The sequence below is a fragment of the Ambystoma mexicanum genome, chromosome 1q (assembly GCF_040938575.1).
Source record: "Ambystoma mexicanum isolate Mex_15411 chromosome 1q, UKY_AmexF1_1, whole genome shotgun sequence".
Classification (NCBI taxonomy): Eukaryota; Metazoa; Chordata; class Amphibia; order Caudata; family Ambystomatidae; genus Ambystoma; species Ambystoma mexicanum.
Window position 1 is genome coordinate 722,210,236 of NC_090922.1, and position 17,414 is coordinate 722,227,649.

The following is a 17,414-nucleotide window of genomic DNA, read 5'->3' on the forward strand; positions in this document are numbered from 1 at the left end:
TCGTAAATTAACAAAATGGGGGTGTCCTGAGGACGCTGTCCGTATTGTTCTCTGGCAAGTTGAATGAGTTCTAAGAACACTCGCGGTGTCCTGAAATGTTCATAAATTAACAAAATGAGTGTGTTCTGAGGACGCTGTTCATATTGCTCAATGGCAAGTTGAATAAGTTCTAAGAACACTCGCGGTGTCCTGAAATGTTCATAAATTAACAAAATGGGTGTGTTCTGAGGACGCTGTCCATATTGTTCAATGGCAAGTTGAATGAGTTCTAAGAGCACTCGCGGTGTCCTGAAATGTTTGTAAATTAACAAAATGGGTGTGTTCTGAGGACGCTGTCCATATTGTTCTTTGGCAAGTTGAATGTGTTCTAAGAACACTGGCGGTGTCCGCTAAATGTTCGTAAATTAACAAAATGGGGGTGTCCTGAGGACGCTGTCCGTATTGTTCTCTGGCAAGTTGAATGTGTTCTAAGAACACTTGTGGTGCCCTGAAATGTTCGTAAATTAATAAAATGGGGGTGTTCAGAGGACGCTGTCCGTATTGTTCGCTGGCAAGTTGAAAGTGTTCTAAGAACACTCGTGGTGTCCGTTAAATGTTCGTAAATAAACAAAATGGGGGTGTCCTGAGGACGCTGTCCGTATTGTTCGATGGCAAGCTGAATGTGTTCTAAGAACACTCGCGGTGTCCTGAAATGTTCGTAAATAAACAAAATGGGGGTGTCCTGAGGACGCTGTCCGTATTGTTCTCTGGCAAGTTGAATGTGTTCTGAGAACACTTGCGGTGTCCTGAAATGTTCGTAAATAAACAAAATGGGGGTGTCCCGAGGACGCTGTCCGTATTGTTCGCTGGCAAGTTGAATGTGTTCTAAGAACACTCGCGGTGTCCGCTAAATGTTCGTAAATTAACAAAATGGGGGTGTCCTGAGGACGCTGTACGTATTGTTCGGTGGCAAGTTTAATGTGTTCTAAGAACACTCGCGGTGTCCTGAAATGTTCGTAAATAAACAAAATGGGGGTGTCCTGAGCACGCTGTCTGTATTGTTCAATGGCGAGTTGAATGTGTTCTAAGAACACTCGTGGTGTCCTGAAATGTTCGTAAATAAACACAATGGGGGAGTCCTGAGGACGCTGTCCGTATTGTTCAATGGCAAGTTGAATGTGTTCTAAGAACACTCGCGGTGTCTTGAAATGTTCGTAAAAAAACAAAATGGGGGTGTCCCGAGGACGCTGTCCGTATTGTTCACTGGCAAGTTGAATGTGTTCTAAGAACACTTGCGGTGTCCGCTAAATGTTCGTAAATTAACAAAATGGGGTGTCCTGACGATGCTGTCCGTATTGTTCACTTGCAAGTTGAATGTGTTCTAAGAACACTCGCAGTGTCCTAAAATGTTCATAAATTAACAAAATGGGGGTGTTTTGAGGACGCTGTCCGTATTGTTCGCTGGCAAGTTGAAAGTGTTCTAAGAACACTTGTGGTGTCCGCTAAATGTTCGTAAATTAACAAAATGGGGGTGTCCTTAGGACACTGTCCGTATTGTTCTCTGGCAAGTTGAAAGTGTTCTAAGAACACTCGTGGTGTGCTGGAATGTTCGTAAATAAACAAAATGGGGGTGTCCTGAGGATGCTGTCCGTACTTGTTCGATGGCAAGTTGAATGTGTTCTAAGAACACTTGAGGTGTCCTGAAATGTTCGCAAATAAACAAAATGGGGGTGTCCTGAGTTCGCTGTCCGTATTGTTCAATGGCAAGTTGAATGAGTTCTAAGAACACTTGCGGTGTCCTGAAATGTTCGTAAAAAAACAAAATGGGGGTGTCCCGAGGACGCTGTCCGTATTGTTCACTGGCAAGTTGAATGTGTTCTAAGAACACTGGCGGTGTCCGCTAAATGTTTGTAAATTAACAAAATGGGGGTGTCCTGAGGACGCTGTACGTATTGTTCGCTGGCAAGTTGAATGTGCTCTAAGAACACTTGTGGAGTCCTGAAATGTTCGGAAATAAACAAAATGGGGGTGTTCTGAGGATACTGTGCGTATTGTTCTCTGGCAAGTTGAATGTGTTCTAAAAACACTCGTGGTGTCCTGGAATGTTTGTAAATAAACAAAATGGGGGTGTCCTGAGGATGCTGTCCGTATTGTTCGATGGCAGGTTTAATGTGTTCTAAGAACACTCCCAGTGTCCTGAAATTTTCGTCAATAAACAAAATGGGGGTGTCCTGAGTACGCTGTTCGTATTGTTCTCTGGCAAGTTGAATGTGTTCTAAAAACACTCGTGGTGTCCTGGAATGTTTGTAAATAAACAAAATGGGGGTGTCCTGAGGATGCTGTCCGTATTGTTCGATGGCAAGTTGAATGTGTTCTAAGAACACTCGCGGTGTCCTGAAATGTTCGTAAATAAACAAAATGGGGGTGTCCTGAGCACGCTGTCCGTATTGTTCGATGGCGAGTTGAATGTGTTCTAAGAACACTCGTGGTGTCCTGAAATGTTCGTAAATAAACACAATGGTGGAGTCCAGAGGACACTGTCCGTATTGTTCAATGGCAAGTTGAATGAGTTCTAAGAACACTTGCGGTGTCCTGAAATGTTCGTAAATTAACAAAATGGGTGTGTTCTGAGGACGCCGTCCATATTGTTCTTTGGCAAGTTGAATGTGTTCTAAGAACACTCGCGGTGTCCTGAAATGTTCGTAAAAAAACAAAATGGGGGTGTCCCGAGGACGCTGTCCGTATTGTTCACTGGCAAGTTGAATGTGTTCTAAGAACACTGGCGGTGTCCGCTAAATGTTCGTAAATTAACAAAATGGCGGTGTCCTGACGATGCTGTCCATATTGTTCACTGGCAAGTTGAATGTGTTTTAAGAACACTCGCGGTGTCCTAAAATGTTCATAAATTAACAAAATGGGGGTGTTTTGAGGACGCTGTCCGTATTGTTCAATGGAAAGTTGAATGAGTTCTAAGAACACTCGTGGTGTCCGCTAAATGTTCGTAAATTAATAAAATGGTGGTGTTCAGAGGACGCTGTCCGTATTGATCGCTGGCAAGTTGAAAGTGTTCTAAGAACACTCGTGGTGTCCTGGAATGTTCGTAAATAAACAAAATGGGGGTGTCCTGAGGATGCTGTCCATACTGTTCGATGGCAAGTTGAATGTGTTCTAAGAACACTTGCTGTGTCCTGAAATGTCCGTAAATAAACAAAATGGGGGTGTCCTGAGTACGCTGTTCGTATTGTTCTCTGGCGAGTTGAATGTGTTCTAAGAACACTCGTGGTGTCCTGGAATGTTCGTAAATAAACAAAATGGGGGTGCCCTGAGTACCCTGTTCGTATTGTTCTCTGGCAAGTTGAATGTGTTCTAAGAACACTCGTGGTGTCCTGGAATGTTCGTAAATAAACAAAATGGGGGTGTCCTGAGGATGCTGTCTGTATTGTTCGATGGCAAGTTGAATGTGTTCTAAGAACCCTCCGGTGTCCTGAAATGTTCGTAAATAAACAAAATGGGGGTGTCCTGAGCACGCTGTCCGTATTGTTCGATGTTGAGTTGAATGTGTTCTAAGAACACTCGTGGTGTCCTGAAATGTTCGTAAATTAACAAAATGGGTGTGTTCTGAGGACGCTGTCCATATTGTTCTTTGGCAAGTTGAATGTGTTCTAAGAACACTTGCGGTGTCCTGAAATGTTCATAAAAAAACAAAATGGGGGTGTCCCGAGGACGCTGTCCGTACAGTTCACTTGCAAGTTGAATGTGTTCTAAGAACACTGGCGGTGTCCGCCAAATGTTCGTAAATTAACAAAATGGGGTTGTCCTGAGTACGCTGTCCGTATTGTTCGCTGGCAAGTTGGTAAGTGTTCTAAGAACACTCGTGGTGTCCGCTAAATGTTCGTAAATTAACAAAATGGGGGTGTCCTGAGGACGCTGTCCGTATTGTTCTCTGGCAAGTTGAATGAGTTCTAAGAACACTCGCGGTGTCCTGAAATGTTCATAAATTAACAAAATGGGTGTGTTCTGAGGACGCTGTTCATATTGCTCAATGGCAAGTTGAATGAGTTCTAAGAACACTCGCGGTGTCCTAAAATGTTCATAAATTAACAAAATGGGGATGTTTTGAGGACGCTGTCCGTATTGTTCGCTGGCAAGTTGAAAGTGTTCTAAGAACACTCGTGGTGTCCGCTAAATGTTCGTAAATAAACAAAATGGGGGTGTCCTGACCACGCTATCCGTATTGTTCGATGGCGAGTTGAATGTGTTCTAAGAACACTCGTGGTGTCCTGAAATGTTCGTAAATAAACACAATGGGGGAGTCCTGATGACGCTGTCCGTATTGTTCAATGGCAAGTTGAATGAGTTCTAAGAACACTTGCAGTGTCCTGAAATGTTCGTAAATTAACAAAATGGGTGTGTTCTGAGGACGCTGTCCATATTGTTCTTTGGCAAGTTGAATGTGTTCTAAGAACACTCGCGGTGTCCGCTAAATGTTTGTAAATTAACAAAATGGGGGTGTCCTGAGGACGCTGTCCGTATTGTTCGCTGGCAAGTTGAATGTGTTCTAAGAACACTTGTGGAGTCCTGAAATGTTCGTAAATAAACAAATGGGGGTGTTCTGAGGATACTGTGCGTATTGTTCGGTGGCAAGTTTAATGTGTTCTAAGAACACTCGCAGTGTCCTGAAATGTTCGTAAATAAACAAAATGGGGGTGTCCTGAGTACGCTGTTCGTATTGTTCTCTGGCAAGTTGAATGTGTTCTAAGAACACTTGTGGTGTCCTGGAATGTTCGTAAATAAACAAAATGGGGGTGTCCTGAGGATGCTGTCCGTATTGTTCGATGGCAAGTTGAATGTGTTCTAAGAACACTCGCGGTGTCCTGAAATGTTCGGAAATAAACTAAATGGGGGTGTCCTGAGCACGCTGTCCGTATTGTTCGATGGCGAGTTGAATGTGTTCTAAGAACACTCGTGGTGTCCTGAAATGTTCGTAAATAAACACAATGGGGGAATCCAGAGGACGTTGTCCGTATTGTTCAAGGGCAAGTTGAATGAGTTCTAAGAACACTTGCGGTGTCCTGAAATGTTCGTAAATTAACAAAATGGGTGTGTTCTGAGGACGCTGTCCATATTGTTCTTTGGCAAGTTGAATGTGTTCTAAGAACACTCGCGGTGTCCTGAAATGTTCGTAAAAAAACAAAATGGGGGTGTCCCGAGGACGCTGTCCGTATTGTTCACTTGGAAGTTGAATGCGTTCTAAGAACACTGGCGGTGTCCGCTAAATGTTCGTAAATTAACAAAATGGGGGTGTCCTGACGATGCTGTCCGTATTGTTCACTGGCAAGTTGAATGTGTTTTAAGAACGCTCGCGGTGTCCTAAAATGTTCATAAATGAACAAAATGGGGGTGTTTTGAGGACGCTGTCCGTATTGTTTGCTGGCAAGTTGAAAGTGTTCTAAGAACACTCGTGGTGTCCGCTAAATGTTCGTAAATTAACAAAATGGGGGTGTCCTTAGGACACTGTCCGTATTGTTCTCTGGCAAGTTGAATGTGTTCTAAGAACAATTGTGGTGTCCTGAAATGTTCGTAAATTAATAAAATGGGGGTGTTCAGAGGACGCTGTCCGTATTGTTCGCTGGCAAGTTGAAAGTGTTCTAAGAACACTCGTGGTGTCCTGGAATGTTCGTAAATAAACAAAATGGGGTGTCCTGACGATGCTGTCCATACTGTTCGACGGCAAGTTGAATGTGTTCTAAGAACACTTGCGGTGTCCTGAAATGTCCGTAAATAAACAAAATGGGGGTGTCCTGAGTACGCTGTTTGTATTGTTCTCTGGCAAGTTGAATGTGTTCTAAGAACACTCGTGGTATCCTGGAATGTTTGTAAATAAACAAAATGGGGGTCTCCTGAGGATGCTGTCCGTATTGTTCGATGGCAAGTTGAATGTGTTCTAAGAACACTCGCGGTGTCCTGAAATGTTCGTAAATAAACAAAATGGGGGTGTCCTGAGCACGCTGTCCGTATTGTTCGATGGTGAGTTGAATGTGTTCTACGAACACTCGCGGTGTCCTGAAATGTTCGTAAAAAAACAAAATGGGGGTGTCCCGAGGACGCTGTCCGTATTATTCACTGGGAAATTGAATGTGTTCTAAGAACACTGGCGGTGTCCGCTAAATGTTCATAAATTAACAAAATGGGGGTGTCCTGACGATGCTGTCCGTATTTTCACTGGCAAGTTGAATGTGTTTTAAGAACGCTCGCGGTGTCCTAAAATGTTCATAAATGAACAAAATGGGGGTGTTTTGAGGACGCTGTCCGTATTGTTCGCTGGCAAGTTGAAAGTGTTCTAAGAACACTCGTGGTGTCCGCTAAATGTTCGTAAATTAACAAAATGGGGGTGTCCTTAGGACACTGTCCGTATTGTTCTCTGGCAAGTTGAATGTGTTCTAAGAACACTTGTGGTGTCCTGAAATGTTCGTAAATTAATAAAATGGGGGTGTTCAGAGGACGCTGTCCGTATTGTTCGCTGGCAAGTTGAAAGTGTTCTAAGAACACTCGTGGTGTCCTGGAATGTTCGTAAATAAACAAAATGGGGTGTCCTGACGATGCTGTCCATACTGTTCGACGGCAAGTTGAATGTGTTCTAAGAACACTTGCGGTGTCCTGAAATGTCCGTAAATAAACAAAATGGGGGTGTCCTGAGTACGCTGTTTGTATTGTTCTCTGGCAAGTTGAATGTGTTCTAAGAACACTCGTGGTGTCCTGGAATGTTTGTAAATAAACAAAATGGGGGTGTCCTGAGGATGCTGTCCGTATTGTTCGATGGCAAGTTGAATGTGTTCTAAGAACACTCGCGGTGTCCTGAAATGTTCGTAAATAAACAAAATGGGGGTGTCCTGGGCACGCTGTCCGTATTGTTCGATGGTGAGTTGAATGTGTTCTAAGAACACTTGCGGTGTCCTGAAATGTTCGTAAATTAACAAAATGGGTGTGTTCAGAGGACGCTGTCCATATTGTTCTTTGGCAAGTTGAATGTGTTCTAAGAACACTTGCGGTGTCCTGAAATGTTCATAAAAAAACAAAATGGGGGTGTCCCGAGGACGCTGTCCGTGCAGTTCACTTGCAAGTTGAATGTGTTCTAAGAACACTGGCGGTGTCCGCCAAATGTTCGTAAATTAACAAAATGGGGTTGTCCTGAGGATGCTGTCCGTATTGTTCACTGGCAAGTTGAATGTGTTCTAAGAACACTCGCGGGGTCCTAAAATGTTCATAAATTAACAAAATGGGGGTGTTTTGAGGACGCTGTCCGTATTGTTCGCTGGCAAGTTGAAAGTGTTCTAAGAACGCTCGTGGTGTCCGCTAAATGTTCGTACATTAACAAAATGGGGGTGTCCTAAGGACGCTGTCCGTATTGTTTTCTGGCAATTTGAATGTGTTCTAAGAACACTTGTGGTGTCCTGAAATGTTCGTAAATTAATAAAATGGGGGTGTTCAGAGGACGCTGTCCGTATTGTTCGCTGGCAAGTTGAAAGTGTTCTAAGAACGCTCGTGGTGTCCGTTAAATGTTCGTAAATAAACAAAATGGGGGTGTCCTGAGGACACCTGTCCGTATTGTTCGATGGCAAGCTGAATGTGTTCTAAGAACACTTGCGGTGTCCTGAAATGTTCGTAAATAAACAAAATGGGGGTGTCCTGAGGACGCTGTCCGTATTGTTCTCTGGCAAGTTGAATGTGTTCTAAGAACACTCGCGGTGTCCTGAAATGTTCGTAAATAAACAAAATGGGGGTGTCCCGAGGACGCTGTCCGTATTGTTCGCTGGCAAGTTAAATGTATTCTAAGAACACTCGCGGTGTCCTGAAATGTTCATAAATAAACAAAATGGGGGTGTCCTAAGGACGCTGTCCGTATCGTTCGCTGGCAAGTTGAATTGTTATAAGAACACTCGCGGTGTCCTGAAATGTTCGTAAATAAACAAAATGGGGGTGTCCCGAGGACGCTGTCCGTATTGTTCGCTGGCAAGTTGAATGTGTTCTAAGAACACTAGCGGTTTCCTGAAATGTTGGTAAATAAACTAAATAGGGGTGTCCTGAGGACACTGTCCGGATTGTTCACTGGCAAGTTGAAAGTGTTCTAAGAACACTCATTATGTCCGCGGACATTAAAATTTCCCTTAGGCCATAGTTGAAATGTTTGACTCTATAGGTGTGACATGCTGCGGTGGTTGTGGCCAGACTCTATGCCCTGGCCACAACCACCGCAGCATTGCTATGTACGCGGACATAATGAGTGTTCTTAGAACACTTTCAACTTGCCAGTTGCCATATTTAGTAGATGACAATCCAGAGTACTGTGCAATTTGCTCAGTTTCTGTGTTTGTTGCTAAAATCATTGGGTCTGTGGGAGATAAATCCATGTTGGATTAAAAAAAATAACTTTTTCTGTTATGCTACAGTTTATTTGTGTGTTTGTTTTCAGTGTTTCCTTGTTTCTGGCTAATGCTGTATATATTGGCTTGTTGCAGTTTTTTGGGGCAGTAACATATCATTTATTTGTTTGGATATTGTAAAACTTTGGAGCAGTTAGATACCAGTAGGTGTATTGTAACTGTCTATTTTTTATATATTTTAGTGGTATTGATTTAACTGTTTGGATATTGTAAAATTTTGGCACAGTTAGATACCAATTGGCGTATTCTAACTGTCTATTTTTTGCTCTAATGTAGTGGTATTCATTTATCTGATTAGTTGTTGTAGAATCTTTAGGCAGGTAGATAGCTTTTGGAATATTCTAACAGTTTATATTTTTTTACTACGAGTTTACTTAAGGTTTAAGTGCAGTTTAGTTATTAAATTTTGGTTTTAAGAACATTAATTAAGTGTTTGAAAGATTTGCTGGTAATCTCTGCTTTAGAGTAGTGGTACTATCATTACATTGAAACCATCCACATTTCTTTTTTATATATGAGTGCAGTGCCCTGAATTGGTTGTGGCTCCAGCGTGGTAGATTATACCTATTGTTGTGAAGGTTTTCTTACCAAGTGATACTTGACCATGTGTGAATCTGGTCAGCTTGCAGTTGTTTTTGGTACCATCTGCATTAACGTAGAAGCATTAGTATTATGTATTTACTATGTGTTTGTATTAGTAACGTGGAGCGATTATCCGAATTGGAGGTAGTACATAATGTACCCCAGTTTGCATTTTGTACAAGATTCTGAAATGGAATGGATTCACAATTAGGTATTGATATATATATGAAGTGTTCATTGGGGATTTGTTCTTGTGTCACATTGTTGCAGAGAGTGCATGTGTGTTTCCACATGTATGAAATCTGAAAGATTTCATTTATAGGTATGTTTTTATTTTCCAGTATTTATAGTGAGTACATTAGAAATTCTTGTGGATCTTTCTGTGAGTTTATAGTGAATTTAACCATTCCAGCACAGTAGTCTAATTGTTGTCTTATTCCATAAACACTATGGCCCTCATTACAAGTTATGCCGGTAGCCATGCCGCAATTTGCGCCATGGCTGCCGACAAAACCGCATCCGTGTCCGTGTCCTCGGAATGAGGACTTACCGGACCATTCCAAGTCCGGATGGCCCGGTAATTCCTCACTCGAGGACACGGACACGGTTCATCCCCATTCCCATTTCAGCCCCCATCGGGCTGAATGGGAATGGGAGAGGGAGTAAACAACGGGCCATTACGAGATGGCCCATTGTTTGCTCCCTCTTCCCCTCGCGGGACCCGGTATGCACACCTGGTTTTCCCAGGCGTGCTTAACGTGTCCCGTGAGGGGAACTTGTAATGTGGCGGTGGCGGAACGGGTTGAAAGGCGCCGCAGCCTTTTACGGCGCCGTTTAACCCGTTCTGCCAGGGTCGTAATGTGGCCCAATACGTGTTATCAGGTTTGTTTGTTGCATTTCTGTGAAGTACTAACATTTGGAAACACAATTGGTCTGTACTGTGTAAGTAAATGTTGTCAACAATTGGTGCCAATTGAAATAGAATATTCATTGCTACATTTACATAGCAACTTACTCCAACCATAGTTGAGAGTTTAAATGGACCAGGTAGTTCTGTATCTGATTGATTTTTTTAGTTTGTCTACCTTCTTTGATGAAGTACCTTGTTTACTTTCCCTAATCGGTTCTTTTATGTTTGTGGTACTTGATGAAGTTTTAGTTTCTTTTACTCTCTTTGGAGGATTGGCAGTGACATCCTGTTGTATTTCTGTTTGATTTTGTTTTCTTTTACAACGTTTTACTTTTTGTGGTACAGAATATGTGTTTAGATGGGGAGTGTATAGTGAGTGAAGTCTATTGTTTTCTAAAATGCAAGGAATATCAGCGTTTACTTTACTTGCATCAAAGTTGATTAGAAATAGACTGTCAAGTGTACGTAAGCGTGATAGTGCTACATAGCTCATGCCTTCTTTAAAGACTGTGTTACCAATGTCTATCATTGCTTTGTCTAGGGTAAGACCTTGTGATTTATGAATCGTGACTGCGTATGCAAGAGTTAGAGAAAATTGTTCTCTGCGTACATACATGTCTTTGAAGAGAAGGAATCGAGCTGTTGAGCGTACTATCCTTTTTACTTCTGAAAGTTTGTCAAAGAGAATATTGACAAACTTAATTTTGTTGTCACGGGGGTATGTTTGAAAACCAACAACTGTACCCACTGCTCCATTAACTAGTCCTTGGTCCATGTCAAGGTTACGTTTAATAATTACTCTGCAATTTAAGGATATTTTTAATATCTTTTCCAAGCCTGCTGTGTTTGAGATTGATTTTTCTAAACTATTTAGTCTTGTTGTGGCTTGGTCACACATGGGTAGTGTCATACCATGTACATCTAGTTTGTCTGTGGCACTAATTTCCATTATTGGTTGCATTTCTTTACTTAACATTATTTCATTGAATTTGAAACAGCTTGCAAGAGTTGGCATTAAGGCCATACAATTGACATTTTTGTGGGCTAATTGTTCCATAACATCTGTAGCACATGCATTATCACCATAAAGTGCATGAATGTGCCGGGTTTTCAATATTGCTTCTGCTTCTTTAGAAAGTATACCAACTCTGATACTTTTTAAGATGTTGGCATAAGTGAGATCTGCAGATTGCTGCATGTTTTCTGTTAATTCTCTGTATGGAAATGTTGCCAAAGATTGACATTTCCAATGCTGTCAACAGTTTTACAGCAGAGTTTGTGTCCTAATGTTTTAAAAATAGGCTAACCTTTTACTGGTGCCAACTGAACAAGATCTCTGAAAGCAATAATGTGTTTTCCTGCAAAGAGCTCCTCATAGTTTGTTTTGAGTACTTCTTGTAATCTGAGGTGAATCAAAGCCAACATTAGGTTGGACACCATGCTCACTTCATCTATTAGTAGCATTTTCATTTGTTTCGTAGTTCCATTGCAGCTTCTGTAGAAAGTTTGTTAGTCTAATTTGTTTTGGTGTTCTACTGACAGGAGTAGTAATCGGTGTAAAGTGATACCACCTATGTTGTAGGCAGCAAAACCTGTGGGGGCAGTGACATCAGCTGACAGTTTGTTGTTTGTCAATTGTTGAAGGAACTTACTGATGATTTTAATTAGGAATGTTTTGCCAGAACCAGCTTCACCACTGACGTACAGTAGTATAGGTTTGTAATTTTGACAGGTGCATTCTTTGTTTTCATGTTGCACATGTGCAATTTCTTTTGTTACTTCTTGAAAATGCTATGTTGCTCATTGTTTAGTTTTGATTGTAGTATAGTTAAGTCTTCTTTATCTTCATACTGACACATGGTGTTTTCTACTTCTATCATAGCTAATTATGCTTCATTTGTTATTAGTGGTTCTCCCAGTGGTTCTTGGCTTCCTGTTACAGAAGGTTGACTACTGTCAGGAGTGTCCTTATCTAGTTGGGCCTGGAGTTCTTCTTTGTGTTGCTGTTCATTGTGCAACATTGTTTTGTACTGTGTAAAGTTTACATCAGTTATAGTGCTTTCATTTGCTTTGAAAGTGTCTTCATATGAGTAATAGTTATCTAGTATTTCTTTTTCTTTTCTCCATGGTTTTGTAGCAGGGATATGTAATATACTTCTTTATGTTGAGGAGTCTTTAATAACAATTTGGCATGATTAATTAAATTTGGTTTGGTGAGTTTTACTAAGCTGCCTTCACAGTTTGTCACTCCATATTTACCTTTTTTATCAGGTTTTATATTATTTTTGTATGTGTAGTTTTGGGCTATGTGGTATAGACACATGGTTCCCAAAGTGGTACTCCTGTTTGGGTAGTATGTGTCCAATACATTGTTTTTTAAAATGTCCTGGCTGTTGGGATCATGTTTGGCTATTGTTTCTATATCTTTGTATGATTTTAGAACTCTTTTTTTAGATTTAGCTGGACCAAGACTTAGCCATACTATATTTTCAGATTTACCATACAATGCAGTACCAGTTAAACGATCAGCTGCTTCATAGGATCCACATTCTCTATGGGAGAGCATTTTTATGCCCAAGATGTATAATTTCTGAGACACTGTTATATCTGATGACAGGTCATTCCTAAGGTCTTGCAGCTCTGTCTTTTCTGATTTGGTTAAGTATGCTGTGACATATTGTGCAACTGCAGTAGAATTGTCTGCAATGTACTGCACATCTATGTTTGCATTCCATAAGTGGGCAATGATTGCATTGTAATCATTGTTATATCTTTCTTCTTCTTTTTATGTAATATGTATTTTTAGGTGACTTACATTTAACACTATGGGCCTCATCACGAGTTGGGCGGTAATGCCGGTGGTATTACTGCCGGCAGAATTAGCCCTACCGCCAAACCCCCCGGCGCTATTAGCGCCAGATCACGGGTTTGGCGGAAATGGAATTCCCCATTCCCCACTGAGCCCATCCGGGAATACCGCCGGCGGATTTCCAGCCGGCAGTAATAGCGCGAATTTTCGGCGAATTTCCCCCCAGCTCAGAGCTGGGGAGAAATCCGCCGAAGCCCTGATTTGGCAGACCCTTAAATCCGGCAGTAAACACCAAACTCGTGATGAGGCCCTATGTCTAACTGAAGGCATGAGGTTGTTCACTTGACCTGTATTTGTAACTGGTCTAGGGAAACCAATTCGGCATTTGGCATAGTATTTCCCTGTGTTTTTGTATTTACGACGACAATATTTGCCACATGTGTATCTTTGAAATTGTAAAATGTGTGCATGAAGATCACTATTTGTGGATTCTGATGGAATTTCACAAGTGACATATTTTTCAATAAACTGTAAAACAGTGGCATCACTGTCTTGACCAAATTTAGGAGCATCTTTAATCCATAAAAGCATGTTGATTTGTGGTGCTCCTCTGGCTTGGTATTCTTTTCTCCAAAAGAAGTGTTGCACTTCTCCAAGGGGAGGAACAGTTTTATTACAAATAAAATGTGGCATAGCAATGAAGCGCTGGTGAAAATATCTTGAAACATTAACAGGATCCAGAGAACAAAGTTCTCCAGGTGTTAGTATATCTATGTTTGTTTTGTTTTTGTTTGATATGTAAATCTTCCCATGCATATTCTGCAAAACTTAATGTAACAAAACTTCATTTGTTTCACTAAATGACTGTATTAGCTGTTTTGTTTCAACTTTTTTTTACAAATTCTGCTAGAGATGGATGCATATGTTGGACACTTTTATTTTCATTTTCTCTACTTCTGCGTTGCTTTCTACGGGCTTGATTTTTGGTAGGCATTCTTTAGGGCCTGTTGAAAAAAATAAAGAAGGTATGGATTGGGGTGTTCTGCAATGTATGTGTGCTGTGTGCATGAGTGTTTGAGTAAGATGATAAAGATGTATGTAATGGTAATGGTGTGTAATTGTGCATTGGGCAACTACAACTAGTAGGGATGGGTATTCTTGAATTAATGTGTTACCAAACAACGGTTCAGATTACAGAAAAAACTAAGCTGTGGAGAAGAACTAATAGTAAATCTAATGCTATACAATTAAAACAGTTGTTTGTTCTATAACATCAAAAATCTAGTGGCTGAGTTGGGTAATTTGTGTGTGGAAAAATTGGAATTAGTGGCCCATTCTGGCTGTAACTTGCTGTTTAAGAAATGGGTATTTTTGGACAGAATGGTGCAGAATCTCTATTTTTAGGCACAGAAATAGCATGAATTAATCTTACAGTTTGAGTAATAATAGAAATATTATGGTGGTATTCAACTTACTTTTTTTCTAAAATGATCAGGTTACTTGTTAGCTGCTCTTTGTACTTCAAAATCGGCTGCTTCTTTTCAAGAGAATGGTCTTCACTGCAATTGTAAAATAAATATATTAGTAATTTTGTTTGTATATACCACTGTTTTTAATTTAGACATTGATTTTTTTATTTGACATCCTCAGCGCCTTCCTCAAAACCATTAAAACTATCTTATTCACATAAGATACGTTGCACCAGTTGAATACAAATCAAATGTTGTTAATGAATAAACGGTATTGCAATGACTAACTGTAGCAAACAACATATCTTTAGTATGCCTTGTGGGGTTCATAATGTACCACTGAATACCACTATTCCTGTAACTAAGCTTTTGCAAGTAATAGTGTCTCAATATCATGGGCTGCTTGTCCTATATAAATGTAAGTAATTAAATAAATACAAAAATAAATAAAAGTTTATGTAATTGTACAAGTATTGTTGTTTGAGATTTGAACATAGAGTGTGCATGCAATTTTGTTTGACTATATGTAGTCTATATATTTTATTTCAAAAATGTTAGTTCAACATGATTTGAGTGTGTGTGTGTATAACAAAATGAAATAGTATAAAGGTTTGTAAGTGACAGTTGATTTTAGGAGATTAAAAAAAGACAGTAAATTCATTTTACAGATTATACAAGGTAAAAGTCAGTTAATCTGTTGATATGAAAGTAGAAAATATGTTCATGTACTTTACAGAAAATATGCATACCTGTAGTTTGTGTTCATGCATATGGATTTGCATGGAGCTGCAAGTAGAATTCTTGGAGGCTTGTACAGTATTTCTTGTAGATGGTGCTTTCTAATGAAATTACACTTGTACTCAGAGAGATTCACAGTGCATTTGCAGTGCTGATCTATGATGATGCAGTTAGATGTAGAGTTCTTGGATGTGATTTGTGGATGGTCGTGTGACTTCTTAGCTACATCCAATCATGGAATGGCACAGAGAGTGAAGTGGAAATGGTAGAAGGGCCGTACATGTTACGATATGTCTGCGGACATGGTGGTAGTTTGCGGACATCGGGTGTTACATCCGGGGATTTTTGGGTTGGGAAGCCATGCAAATGAGAATGAGCATAGAAAGGGATTGGTCAGGAAAGTTTAGTGGGTGTGTTGTGCCAGGAGAGAGTTTCTCAGATACTCTTTTTGCTGAGAGAAGAACAGATAGCTATGGCTGTGTGTTTCAGAAAACTGATTGTTTGGATTTTGGGAGACTTGTGGATACATTGGTTGAAGGTGCATGCAGAAAGCTGTGGAGTAGCTGTAGATCTTGGATTCCCACATGTAGAAGTACACTGGCATGGAGTACGTGGAATGAAGTGGTTGGACTTGTTACCTCTCTGTGCTACTTTGGAGACAGAGCAACATCCAGATATAATTATAATTCATTGTGGAGGGAACAGTTTAGTACATGTGTCTGGAATTTCTTTGCAATTTGCAATGAAAGAAGGACTTGGGATGGTCATGGACATGTTTCCAAATTCTCAAGTAATTTTTCACGGATTGCGCAGAGACAAATGTGGCTTCGTTCTTCTTCATTTGGTCCACAAATGGAGAAAGCAAGGCGCAATGTCAATAAGGCTGTTTGTGCCTTTCTAAGAGATTTTGGCATGTCCTCTTTTCACAATGAAAATATTATGTTTCGTAGTACACACATTTTTCGCAGACATGGAGTACATCTAACTTATGCTGGCAATCAGATTTTTCTAAGAATCATACAAAATGCATTACGACCTTTTTTAGAATTACAGCATACATTTTGAAGTAGGTGTTGAGTATTTTTAATTTTTCAAACACAAACACCACTTAAAGGCTCTTTTCAGAGCCACCACTTCCTCCCAGAGAAAATTGCAATGGTGATGATAGGGCAGCACCCCAACATTTTAGATGTTTGCAGACTGTCTGCGGACTTCTAGAAAATACAAAGGGCCTTGCTTCATTTATTTTCACTTCTATTTTTTATTTCTGAAAGGTGGCTCTGAAAAGAGCCTTATTGTTTTTTATTTTTGTTGTTTTTTTATTTTTTATTTTAAATGTTATAGTTGTATTCAAAACTTTTCATTTATCCATACAATCATACAATTCCAAAATGTAGAAAAGACCAAAGAAAAAAAAAAAAAAAAAAAAACACATTCTTTCATTGACCGTACTTTCCAAGCCATCTCATTTCATTTCACTTGCAACTTTGGATACTGCTATAGGTCCATAATAACAAAATGTATTATTTCATTGAATTTGAAACAGCTTGCAAGAGTTGGCATTAAGGCCATACAATTGACATTTTTGTGGGCTAATTGTTCCATAACATCTGTAGCACATGCATTATCACCATAAAGTGCATGAATGTGCCGGGTTTTCAATATTGCTTCTGCTTCTTTAGAAAGTATACAAACTCTGATACTTTTTAAGATGTTGGCATAAGTGAGATCTGCAGATTGCTGCATGTTTTCTGTTAATTCTCTGTATGGAAATGTTGCCAAAGATTGACATTTCCAATGCTGTCAACAGTTTTACAGCAGAGTTTGTGTCCTAATGTTTTAAAAATAGGCTAACCTTTTACTGGGTTGTGCTTTTCATCATAGTAATATGATTCCAAAATTGAATTATGACAGTAGTGAGGCTCCTGTTATTTCCTGATTTTCTGACATTATTAGATTCCATGTGTCCTGGCTATTGAGTTTGTTTCCAGATGTAGATTGACAGGCCGATTCATGGAATAAATGTGCGCCGAAAATCCCGGCGCAGAGGGGCCAATACGTGCGCTGCGCCGAAAATTAGCGAAAAGCGCAGGGAAACCAGCGCACGTCGATTCATGGAAGTCCGTGCGCAAGAAAAGCAGAGGACGTGCGCTGAAAAAGCGCGCGGCGCAGGCCGGCGCACAGGTCAACCAACGGCGTGCGCCACGGCCACTGCGCTATCACTCCGAGCGCAGCGCACAGCTCTAAAGTAGGCGGAACACAGGGCGGGACACTCGGAATGGGGAATAAAATGGGGCACAACACTCGGAATGGGGAAGAATGTGGGCGGCACGGGGAAAGTTTAGGAGGCAAGTGCGCGGAACGCCCACACGCTCGCATACAACACGTATTCATGGAATAGAATAGGGCAAAAAAGCGCACGCTCAAAGCAGCGCACAGGCACAAACAGGCACAAACACGACCGCCACAAGAAAGCAGGCGGTAGC